Raw genomic sequence first — 12,616 nt, forward strand, 5'->3', positions numbered from 1 at the left:
ACTTGTATCCTTCCAGCAGGGTCCAAGCTACACTTCCATACGTTAGAGTTGGTATCACAATATAATCACGCAGAGCCTTTTTTTTTTTTTTTTTTTTTTTTTTACCTCCAGGCACACATCCCTATTTATCACTGGTTTCAAAGAAATGTCCTTTGTTTTATTTGACAAAAGCTATGTTGAAAACACCCTACACGTTGAGTGGAATTCTTGTATGACTGTCAGTAACGTAGTCCAAGGGTTTACATCACTGACTGCGAAGCTGCTGGCCCGTTAGCGCCAGGGTTCGAGTCTCTTTGCGGGCAATTGGGTAACACGTAGGGGATATTGGTTGAGTAACCCGCCGCGGGCTCAAAGGCCTATATTACGGAGATGAGCATTGCGACTGAGTGCCTTATGACGTCTGTCTCCAAATTTACCTTTTTACCCCCCATTAGCAAACCATATGGCACAACAAAAGGGCCCCTAAAGGAAGCAGTGAATTTCGGTCTGGTTAGAATGTCAGGTCGGGTGAGGCTTGTAAGGACAGGTCATTGGCTATGGAATAACGTGAGGCAGAGTTGGAGCAGGTGTGGTCACTAACATGTCGTGACCATGTGTAAGGCAGAAGCTGTTGTCTGTCAAAGTATTTTGATATATATATATATATGTGTGTGTGTGTGTGTGTGTGTGTGTGTGTGTGTGTGTTCTTACCTAATTGTTCTTACCTAATTGTATCTTTACAGGAATGAGTCAAGCTCGTACTGTCCCGTGTCTTAAACCATATTTATCGTACATATCCTTAAATTTGTGAATTGTTTTGGCACACACTATTTCATTCAGTAGTGCATTCCATTGATCAATTGCTCTGTTTGGGAAACTGAATTTCCTTACGTCTTTATCACCTCTCTTCTTATGCAGTTTTTTGCAGTGTCCTCTTGCTGATGCTTCTCCATATGTTAAGTAATCATTTATGTCTATTTTCTCCTTTTCTGATATGCATTTATATAGCATTATCATGTCACCTCTTTTCCTTCTCTCCTGTAGTGTTGGTAGATTCAGTTTATTTAGTCTTTCTTCGTAGCTTAGGTCCCTTAAGCTTGATATCCATCTTGTAGCGGCCCTTTGAACTTTTTCAATCTTGTCTATGTGCTTTTTGAGATGAGGACTCCAGACTACTGATGCATATTCCAGGGTTGGTCTAATGAATGATGTTATTATCCTTCTTAGCATGTCTTCATTTATGTATGTGAATGCTATTCTCATATTTGCAAGCAGTGTATACATGTTCCGTACCTTCTCGCTGATGTGGTCAGCCGGAGATAGTCTGTTATTGATAATCACACCTAGGTCTTTCTCTCTTTCTGATGTATATAAGGTTTTGTTTCCTAACTTATAATCCCAATCAGGTCTTTTTCCATTTTTACCAAACTTGATTACATGACACTTGTCCACATTGAATTCCATTTGCCATGTACTACTCCATTCATGAAGTTTATTTAATTCTTCTTGTAGCTCTTTACAAGAGTCTGTGTTAGTAATTCTCCTTTGTATTTTTGCATCATCTGCAAACATATTCAGATAGCTCTCATTTCCAGTGTTACTGTTTATATCATTTATATACACTAAAAACATGATTGGTGCCAGCACTGAACCCTGTGGTACTCCACTAGTCACTTCCTTCCATGATGAGTAGTTTCCTCTTAGTACTGTCCTCATTTCTCTTTTTATGAGAAAGTCTTGCATCCAACAGAACAGTTTGCCTCGAATTCCTCCTTGATGGTACAGTTTCCATAAAAGTCTTTGATGTGGTACTGTGTCAAAAGCTTTCTTGAAATCTAAATAGATACTGTCCACCCATCCTTCCCTTTCCTGTATTGTGTTTGTTACTCTGTCATAGTAGCTCAACAGATTAGTAACACATGATTTTCCTTTTCTGAAACCAAACTGTCTTTCTGTTATCATACTGTGTTCTTCTAGATGATTTACCCAAGCTTTTCTTATAAGTTTTTCTAATACCTTGTGTGTGTGTGTGTGTGTGTGTGTGTGTGTGTGTGTGTGTGTGTGTGTGTGTGTGTGTGTGTGTGTAGATAGATAGATAGAGAGAGAGATAGTAGACAGATAGATAGATATAAACGATAACATATCGTCCATGCAGAAAACGAAAAAGCCATTTTTGTGTTCCGCTGTACTATTACATTACTGGTTTTGTATATGGAAGAACTTAAAGATAGGCATGGCATGGGAAAGAAAATTACTAAAAAATGTGGAGAAATCTTGTCTGAATACAAGTAATAGGGTACAAATTAATCTTTGTGCACAAGTTTTCTCTTTTATTATACATATGAATACCTCACAGATATTTACATGGTAGTTGAGAAGCATGCCATATTCTATTTACAAACTAATCTAAATATATGAATGTGTTTCCCATAAAGTTAACCCCCTTTTTTACTTAAAAATGACACACTCTTACACACACACACACTTGTACGAACCAATTTATCTTCACGGTGAGTAAAGTTTACATAAATCACCGTTTTGCTTAACAGTATGCTAAGTCTCTTAACTTATAAAGTTTGCTTAGCAACCTGGTAGATGTCTTGCAAGTCAGTAGCCGGCGAACCAGCAGAACTTGCGACTTGGGTAAACAATGGCACCCGTTATGGATGCGTAGGCGAGGCAGTGGTCGGGGAGGAAGCACGAAAATGGCCAAAACGCCGGCAGGTAACACTTTTGGCGAATGTATTCCAGCGTATCAGTGAAGATGCGGTGCAGGAGCCACAGCGTCTCAATGATGGATCCAGCGGTGCCCAGGTCCAGGCCTTGAGACTTCAGCGCCAGCTCCGCGCCAGTCCCGATGGCCGTGAACACCCTCCCTAGATTCTGCGAACATATTAACAGAACTATATTTAAACTTGAAATATGATAAATTACCGTATTAAAGTAGTGATCTGAAAAAAAGAAAAGTATTTTCTGATATTTGACAAGGAGCTGGATCATTAAACTTGAGATCTGGAAAAAAAAAAAAAAAAAAAAACGTATATGAGATCTGACAAGGATTCGTATTATTATACCTGAAATCTGACAACAACAAAAAAGTATTAACTGGTATTTGACAAAGAGGGTATAATTAAACTGAAGATTGTGAGAGGGAAGACTTAACCATGGTAAAACGTACGAGGGGGAAGTAAAAGTCTGACATTTTTTTACTTAGCCACCATCTGAACCATTTCCTGCCCTCACGGGTATTTCAAAATTGACGTTCATAATTTAGGATATTATGGGCCTGCTTACACCTTCGCTCTCCGGTTTAAATGCGACCAGGAGGATTTAAGCCAATTTGTAGGATTAACTGACATACGAAGCTTGTCCCAAAGAAGTACCCTGGAAAGGAAGTATTGTATTTTTCCTTCACTGGCCTTCATGAAATAAGCTGCAGAAGGACGAATATTTAGGTTAGGTTAAGGTAACAGGACAGTACACCCCTTTTTACTGTAACCTGGCCTAATACCGCCATCTGTCCATCTTCAATGTTCAGCTGTAGCAAGAAACAAACACTGGAATATTGTCCTAGTCACGAAAACGTGGTATGGAAAGGATGTAGTGTCGTGGCATTTTCTTTTTCTGCCACTTAGTTATAACACCGCAAAAGAGCGAAAATCAGGGCTAGGTTAAGGTAGGACAGGTATAGTAGCCGTGCTTTCATGAAGGGGCTCACTTGCTGTTGTTCTTTTACCTTAATTTGTTGCAGATTATTTTACGTAGCTCAGTGACAGAATAACATGCTGTGACTCTCCATCCTTTCCATAGCACTTCTTCGTGACTGGCATTAAACTCTAGTGTTTATCTCTCGTTACATCTCAGCATTCAAGACTGAGAGGGTAATTTTAGGCCACGTTAATGTAAAAGGGGTATGGTGGCATTCTCCATCTTATCCTTAGGAAGTATTGTCATGCTTCATGCATATTCAAATGAGACGATTAACACCTTCAGTCCGATGACGTATATTCAGATTTAATTCTTACAACCTCAGAGTTAGACGCTCTCTCTCTCTCTCTCTCTCTTATCGGCTTAGAGAGGCTTTTCGAACAGAAAGGATTAGACACAACCTTCATTAACCCCATCACAATTAGAGCGACCTCCTAAGATGGGTAAAATCGTATGGTAATTACGTGAATAAAATCTAAAATGTGTCGTCGGATTGAAGGGATACATCGTCCTGACCTCAATGAGCTGTATTGACCATTTAGGTTGCAGTCGACCCCTCCTGTGCGTTATTTTGCGTATTTTTTATGTTATCGTTTACCTGTATGAGTGAAGACAGCTATACGTGATTTTAACCCCTTCAGTCCAATGACGTGTTTTTTCACTGTTCCTGTTACCTGCATTTTTTTTTCTTTAAAGATTTGTCGAGACTTCAAAAATGGAAAGGTTAAATAACGTCCTCATATACCTCTTCATTACAAGAGGTAATCAAGTAGCAAGACTAAATCACTAAAACACGTCACGGGAATGAAAGGGTTAGGCTCAAGAATATTTATAATTACTGCACCTGGTTACGCCTGAGCCGCGTCCAGAACGGCGAAGCCAAGAAGTTCGTGATGCCTTCCTTCATGGACATCTTCATCCTGGAAGTGTCCCGCAGCACCCTGGGGAGTGATCATAAACAGTCTGCACCATTTTTTAAAATAAACAATTATCAGGACTAATTCTGTTTTGTTGGATGTTTCATTTCCTCTCGTGTGGCTGTGAAAAAAGTAGCTGTATTAGATGATGCACCGCTAAGATAATACGAAAATTAGGGGTGCCCTGGGGGCTGGTACCGTCCACCCTCAGATGTTAGAATTTCAGAGCTATATGCATTAGTCTGCTGCATTTCGAGAATAGTGAGAGACTAGATATACTGGATTTTTTTTTTTTTAACAAGTAAAAGACTGATTTGGTTGAGATATTTACAGTTGTTAAAGTACACAAAATACCGTACCCATTCGAAAGAAGTTAGTGGGTCTTGCCACACACCTCCACCAAACGGATACAAGGTACTGTACAGTAGTTACACACAGTGGAGTCAGTTCTGTTTTATATTTCCGGTTCAGATACAGCCATCAAGACCATTTCCTACAAAATACATTTTCATCAACTACAGTTCAAAATCAGTTCCGCCAGAAGGAAAATTTATCAGTGTGAATCTCGCTCCAATCGCGTCCTCTTCAAACCCAGATAAATCCATAAAAAAAAAAAAAAAAACACGAGTCACACTTTAAATCATTAACGATTATCTCCTGAAATTATATATATATATATATATATATATATATATATATATATATATATATATATATATATATATATTGTCGTATGACAGTGCTTGGAGATGGGAGAACAAATTGACACTGGTTTGCAGAGACCCGCACTTGTTAATGTTGCTTCCGTTATATATTACACATTATCAGCTTTGTTTATTCCGTAGGCAGTGTGATTATACAGAAAAGTAGTTTTCACGAAGTAGGCTATTAAATAAATAACTTTTGTAACGTAGCACTTCGGGTATTTTATAGCACAATTTTTAGTACATGTTCTTAGGTAGAATTTCTGATCATCTCACTTTGTGCAGTAAGCTAATTATGAAACAATACAAGTCTACAGACATCATTATAGTCATTTGTATCACTGGACATAGACTCATAGGTTGCAAAATTACGAACATGGTGGCCAGTATATCATTATGTAACTGAAAGGAGAGGGATATCATGATATGATGAAAATCCCCACAAAATACCATGACTCTTCTTTACAACACACAGCAGACCAGTTCCGGGATGCACAGTAAACAGTAGTTTGATGAACTATGTACTCGTAGATTTCATCTTTAAAATCAAAACGTTCTGTACGGTAAATCACGATACAGTGTACTTGCTGTAGTTTGGGAGCGCAGGTATGCTCCTCCTTCTCTCACCTGGAGTCTGATGTTCAGAGGCAAGTTCTGTCTTGCTTTGTTTCTTTGGAGAAAGGTTGACACCGTCTCATTTCAGCTTTAAGGTAATAATCATCATTATCAGTTGCTCCTCTGAGACGAAAAATTTTCGCCTCTGCTGAAAGTGGGCTGCCACGAAGCCCTTATGGTTGTCCTGGTTCATTCTTATCAGAATCTTCATCAGTAACCTCATGAGTACAGGAGGATCCAAATATATATAATTCATCCTCTTGGCCAGTTATGGCCCAGATCTTGCTGAGTGAGAGGCCCACACAACAAAGAAATGTGTACACGCTTTCTTTTGGTGTGTCCACATGGCAACAATTACTTTACGAGTATGTAAATATTTAGCACCCAAAACGACGTCTCAGTGTCAGCGCTAGCAATACATATACTGTATACTTAGGAAGTTACATATCGTATACCGGTATCAGTAGTAATAGGAATATATACATAATTACTTCAGATCAGTGATTAACTACGTTTTAGGCTTTGATATATTGCCGAGTCCACTTTCACCGAGGACCGGCTTCAAACTGGCAAGTATGCTTCAACATTATAGTGTGGGGTAACATGTACTGTGCATAAGAGGATGGAGCCGAAAACAAGAGATCAGAGAGGGTTTTAGAATTGCAGACTGAGGGTCCTATAAAGCCACGCTAGTTGGGTTAAAGTGCTACTTATTTCCAGTTTAGTTATTTAATGAAAACAGACGCATTCTTTCTTACCAACCGTTTTAGTTAGTAGTAATTATTTCCCTGTATTATGGCAATGAAGAAACATACCAGATAATAATAATAATAATAATAATAATAATAATAATAATAATAATAATAACAATAATAATAATAAGACGACATGAGGTACATTTTAACAATAAAAATCGTCACCAAACTTAAGAACATGGCGTTTCATCTCCCCCACCAACAAACAAAGTTAGTTGAGATGGTAAAAAAACAAACAAACAAACAAACAAACAATCAAGTTCGTGCTTTTGCAAGTGAAAATAATACAGTATTTAACTTTTTTGAAAAATCACAAAACGAAATATGACATTCATAGCTCCGGGCAAGCAGAGCATTAATGAAAGATACTGACAACAGCAAAATACTATTTATCCAGTATATCAGTTCCCGTCAGTTCAGCGAATCAACTGCAATCCAGTTTAAGGTCATCTGAAATTATATAGTCTTCAATTCCATTTCGCTTATTTCTTAATCATTTCCAATTTCATTCTAATTCAGTTCATCATTGACCCCATTTTTGCATACAGAATAAATCAATAATGAAGAGGTGTTACGATTTATTTTTTAAGGTCGATATACTTTGTATCAATAACTTACAAGAAACTGTTGATGTGTAATGTGCAGAATAAATCACGGAGAAAGAGATGTCACAAATTGTTTAGTAAATTACAAGAAAGTGTTGATGTATAGTGTGCAGAGAAAATCACGAAGGATGTGTTATATTTTTTTTTAGTAACAAGAAAATATTGATGTGTAATGAGCATAATAAAACACGAAAGAAGAGGTGTTGCGAAATCTCTAAAGTCACTTCATCACGACCCTTAAGCACAAGAAAGATCACACATACTGCACCTGCCACTTGAGTGGGAGAAGGCTCTCCTGGCAGCTTCCCACGCCTGTGTGGTATTGTGGCTGTCTTTGGCGTGCACGGCCGCGGCTACGGCACGGACGAAAGCCTTAGCACTACGAGAGCAGTGCCCTCGTTCCCCCATCCGAGGTTGCAGCATGGCGGCCACCATCGCCCTCAGAGCCATTTCATCGTCACTCCCACTTGCTGGGAAGGCCGCCTCATACGCCTGGAAAAGTGTTTATAAACGATATTAGCCACTTCATTACGGAGATGTCTACCTGCATCTTGAAACGTCTTATAAAGAGTGCGGCTCATGCATATTCCCTTCTTGTTCTTGGAGAAAGCAACCTCAGCTCAAGAAAATAATACGGTATCTGGTCTAAGTACTGTCACTGTCACGCAAAATAACAAACAACTTCACTAAAGAAAAGAACAAAGAAAAACACGACTGCAGCATGTGATGTAAGCACAAGTTTTCTACCACAGCACCTGGTCGAAGCATCTCAGCGCCATCTCATCTATTACGATAACATCTTTTGCTGGGGTGAAAGTTCCGAGGACTGCATACGCGCCAACCACCCTCAGCGTCCAGATCAGCAGCACGGGAGGAAGACGTGTACGCATCACGCACGGGTCAGGACTGAGTGTGCCACGGCCTCGACTCGCCCGTCATCGCCTCACTCAACCAAGTCTGTGCCTCCCTCCCTCCTCCCTGTCCTGGTGCCATATACATAAACGTTCTTCAGCCGTATGTATAAACGTTCTTCAGTCTATGTTGTGGATCAGATTATTTAAAAAAAAATCCCATTATTACAACTAGCATACAATTAACAACCAGCGTGAAACAAGCAACAAAATAAACTTACGACATTTACACTCACTGATATAGTTAATTTTTATCCGGGGGGGGGGGAGGCTGAGATCCCGGGAAAGTACGAGTATTCATAAAAGGTCTAAACTTTATTACCCCTGGGACCTATAATCGTTCTCATCTTCGCAACCTTAAAACGATTTATCAGGCGATTTATCCAATTTGGGGTGGACTTTACGAACAGAGAGATTAAATTATAGCTTTCATTTACCACCCCTTTAGTATTGATTGAACCCCTTCCATCCGATGACGTAATTTTTGTCTATTTCTACCATATCTAGGTGATTTTGTGCAGATGAGAGGGAGACTTTTTGAACTGGAGGACTTACCTGGTGCTATATTTTACTCTTGATTGCTTGAGCGTCGTGGTACCGATGTGGATGTGATTGAATGCGTTAAGAGAAATACTGCTAGATGGTTTACTCATGTCAAGGTGGAGAATGAGAGACTGACTTGAAGAGTGTATGTCATTGAGATGGAGGGGGAGAACAAGGTTGAGATAAAGGGATGAATGGAGGGATACATAAGAGAGCGGGGTTTGAGTTGGAGGGAGGGCAGCCAAATGGTAGAGGACAGGGCGACGAGGAGATTTGTTTGTGGCAGCATTTTCATGATTAAGGCATCTGACTATAGATAAACAGACAAGAAACAAATAAAATGGTTTTGTGGTTACAATAAATCGTGTGGTGGTTGCAAAAACATGAGTAAAATCGTCTGGTAGTTGTAATAAATGAATAAAACGGTGTGGTGGTTGCATGAGATTAATAAAAAGGTGTGGTGGTTGCAAGAGATTAATAAAAGGGTGTGGTGGTTGCAAGAGATTAATAAAATGGTGTGGTGGTTGCAAGAAGTTAATAAAATGGTGTGGTGGTTGCAAGAGATCAATAAAATGGTGTGGTGGTTGCAAGAGATTAATAAAATGGTGTGGTGGTTGCAAGAGATTAATAAAATGGTGTGGTGGTTGCAAGAGATTAATAAAATGGTGTGGTGGTTGCAAGGAATGAGTAAAAAATAAATCGCTATGGTGATAGGTTAAGGAAATGTCATGTATTTGTTTGCCCGCCTATAGTCATTAGCTTTTATCTCGCTGATCATCTCTCTCTCTCTCTCTCTCTCTCTCTCTCTCTCCACCTTTTCCCTCCTTCGCACTCATTATCGACATACAGGTATGCACCCTCCTCCCCTCTCTTCTCCACTTTTCTCTCACTCCCACTCCTTATCTATACGCGCCCACTCCCCCCTCACTCACTTTAACCTCTTCAACTCGAGGACGTCTTTCATATTCTATCTCCAGACGTTTCTCTCTCTCTCTCTCTCTCTCTCTCTCTCTCTCTCTCTCTCTCTCTCTCTCTCTCTCTCTCTCTCTCTCTCTCTCTCTCGGGGTTAGATAGTGCAGTCCGTCGTGAACTCCTATATTACTAGGGATCCTCCTCAGCGACGGAACCAGTCTTCTAATATTTGAGAAGCAAAGTAATAATAATAATAATAATAAATACTACTGCAATTACTACTTCTACTACCGCTACTACTACTACTACTACTGCTACTACTACTACTACTACTACTAATAATAATAATAATAATAATAATAATAATACGTACTGAAATTTTCGGCTTTGGCATAAGGACATTTTCAAGTTGCTATAACATTCCCTTTTTTTTCTTCATTAAATAAAAGTACAGAAATAAAACACTGGAAAGCTACATCATATTATTACACATTTTATATATTATCGGTCCAGAGTATCCAGCAGTGTTCACCCCTTCAGTCTGAGGATGTATTTCTGTTTTATGCTTGTTACCTCCAGACGATTTCATTCACCCTGCGACGTAGCTTTGATGGTGAAGGGGTTATTGAAGGCTCTGTCTAATCCCTCCAGCCCGAAAAGTCTCGCCAATGCTGAGTAAAATCGTCTGGTAGTAGCAAGAGCGATGTAAAGTACGTGGTCGGGGAGAAGGGTCAGTGCCTCATCGGACTGAAAGGGTTAACGGAAATATTAGGGATGTAGAAAGTGACAAACTGACGCTCAGACTGACAGACAGATTGATTAACAGGTGGACGAATGGTTGGATAGATGGACAGATAGACAGGTGAACTGGTATGTAGAGAGGCGGTTAAAAGATCAGTAGATACATATATACACTCAGACAGACGAATGGACTGATAAATGAATCTATTTGGTTAATGGATAGATTGACTGATAAACTTGTTGATGGACTGGGAGATAGTCGATTAGATAAATGGACAGATGGGAGGACGGACAGATAGATATATTTAGAATAATTATCAGACTAACACACACACACACACACACACACACACACACACACACACACACACACACACACACACACACACACACGGCATCGTCAAAACCCCAAGACACACACAACGTCTCGGTTTATCAATGAATACCAAAGTGATTATTAAAAGATATACATAAAATGTGACTTTATATAGAAAAAAAAAAAGAAGCTAGAAGATGGAAAAGAGCTTAGATCGAGAATGAGACTGAGAGAAGAGAAAATGAGAGTATGATAATTGGAAGAGGAGGAGGGAAAGAAAAAAGAAAGAGAATATGAGGTGAAGAAGAGATAGATTAAGTTACAAGAGATGGCAAAGCAAAGAAAGCTGATAACCAAAAGAAGATATGGACATGAGATGAAAGGAAAGAAGGAAGGAGGAAGGGAGGGAGAAACAGGAAGGGAGTGAAGAAGGAAAAATGAAGTAGGGAAAGGAGAGGAAAAGAAAAGAGAGGAGAGAAAGAGCAAAAGAAACAGTAGGAGTGCAGAGACAGGGAGAAGGAGGAAGGAGGGAGGGAGAGAGACTGCAAGAAATAAAGGTCGGAAAGAATGAAGGAAGAAAGGAGGAAAAAAGGATAACAAGAAGGAGATAAAGAGAAAAGAAAGAAGGAAGAATGACAAATGAAAGAAAAAAATGCAGTGGGAGAAGAGAGAAGTAAAGCAGAGAAACAAGGAAGGAAAGAAAGAAGTAGACGGAAGATACTGTGGAAGGAAAGAAATAATGAGTGAATGAAAGAAGGAAGAACGGAATGAAGGGAGGAAGGCTGGAAGGGTGGATGGATGGAGAGAGAGAGAGAGAGAGAGAGAAAACGATTCAGGGAGATACAAAATAAAGAATGAGAGGAATGCGGAAAACTACAGAGGAGAGGTAAAAGGAATGAAGAGGGAAGAGAAAAAATGAAAGAAAAGGGAAGGAAAGAAGAAAGGAAAGGAAGAGGGAAGACTGGAGCGAAGTAGGGAGGGAGGGAGAGAACGAAAGAAAGGAATGGGAAAAAGGAAACGAATGAAAGGAGAGATTGAATGAAAGAAGGCTGATAGAAAGGAAGGAGAGGAGTAAGGAAAAGAAAGAGGAATCGAGCGAAAGAAGAGAAGGAAGGAAAAGGGAAAGAGAGGAGGGAGAGAAGGAAGAAGGGAGAGAGAGTAGACTGATGAAAGAGAAGAAAAAGAAAGAAAAGAAGGAAGGGGAAGATATGAAAAACAAAAAAGGGATGGATGGATGGAGAGAATGAAAGAGTAAAGGGAAAAAAAATGACAGGAGAGAAAGAATGGAGGCGGGACGACTGAAAAGAAAGTGATACACGGGGAAGGAAGAAAATGGAAAGCAGGAAAGAATAAAACAAAGACGTCCGGAAGGAATCTCGGGAAGAGACAGGAGGACAGGTGGGAAGGAGGAGAGGCAAGAAGAGGAGGGAAGGAAAGAAAGGTGGGAGAGAAGAAAGGAAGGATGTAAAGGAGGAAGCCTTGAGGAAAGGAGGTAGGGAAAGAAAATGGAGAGGTTAGAGGGGAGGAAGGAGAGAAGGAAAACAAAGAAGGAAAGACAAAGAAAGACACTAGAGAAGGAAACGGGGAAAGAACGTGGGAAGGGAGAAGGAATATATGACAGAACCTAATATAAGATGCAGGGGAAGAGGGAGGGGAGGAAGGAAGGAGGGAGGGGAAGAAGGAAGGAGGGAGGAGCGGAAGGAAGGTGGGAACCTCTTACCGTTTTCTGAAAGACGATCTAAATCCGCCCCTTCAAATTAGCTTTTTAAAATACCTCCCCCACTCTCTCTCTCTCTCTCTCTCTCTCTCTCTCTCAGTCTTGGAGGAGTTCAGAAACTACTCGCTATCAGTAATTTTGACCCTCTTGACGTCTCATTTCATCCTAATATTTATTACAGATAAATAAAATG

Source organism: Coenobita brevimanus, chromosome 60 (assembly GCF_032717465.1).
Source record: "Coenobita brevimanus isolate Jiangsu-jjx chromosome 60, ASM3271746v2, whole genome shotgun sequence".
Lineage (NCBI taxonomy): Eukaryota > Metazoa > Arthropoda > Malacostraca > Decapoda > Coenobitidae > Coenobita > Coenobita brevimanus.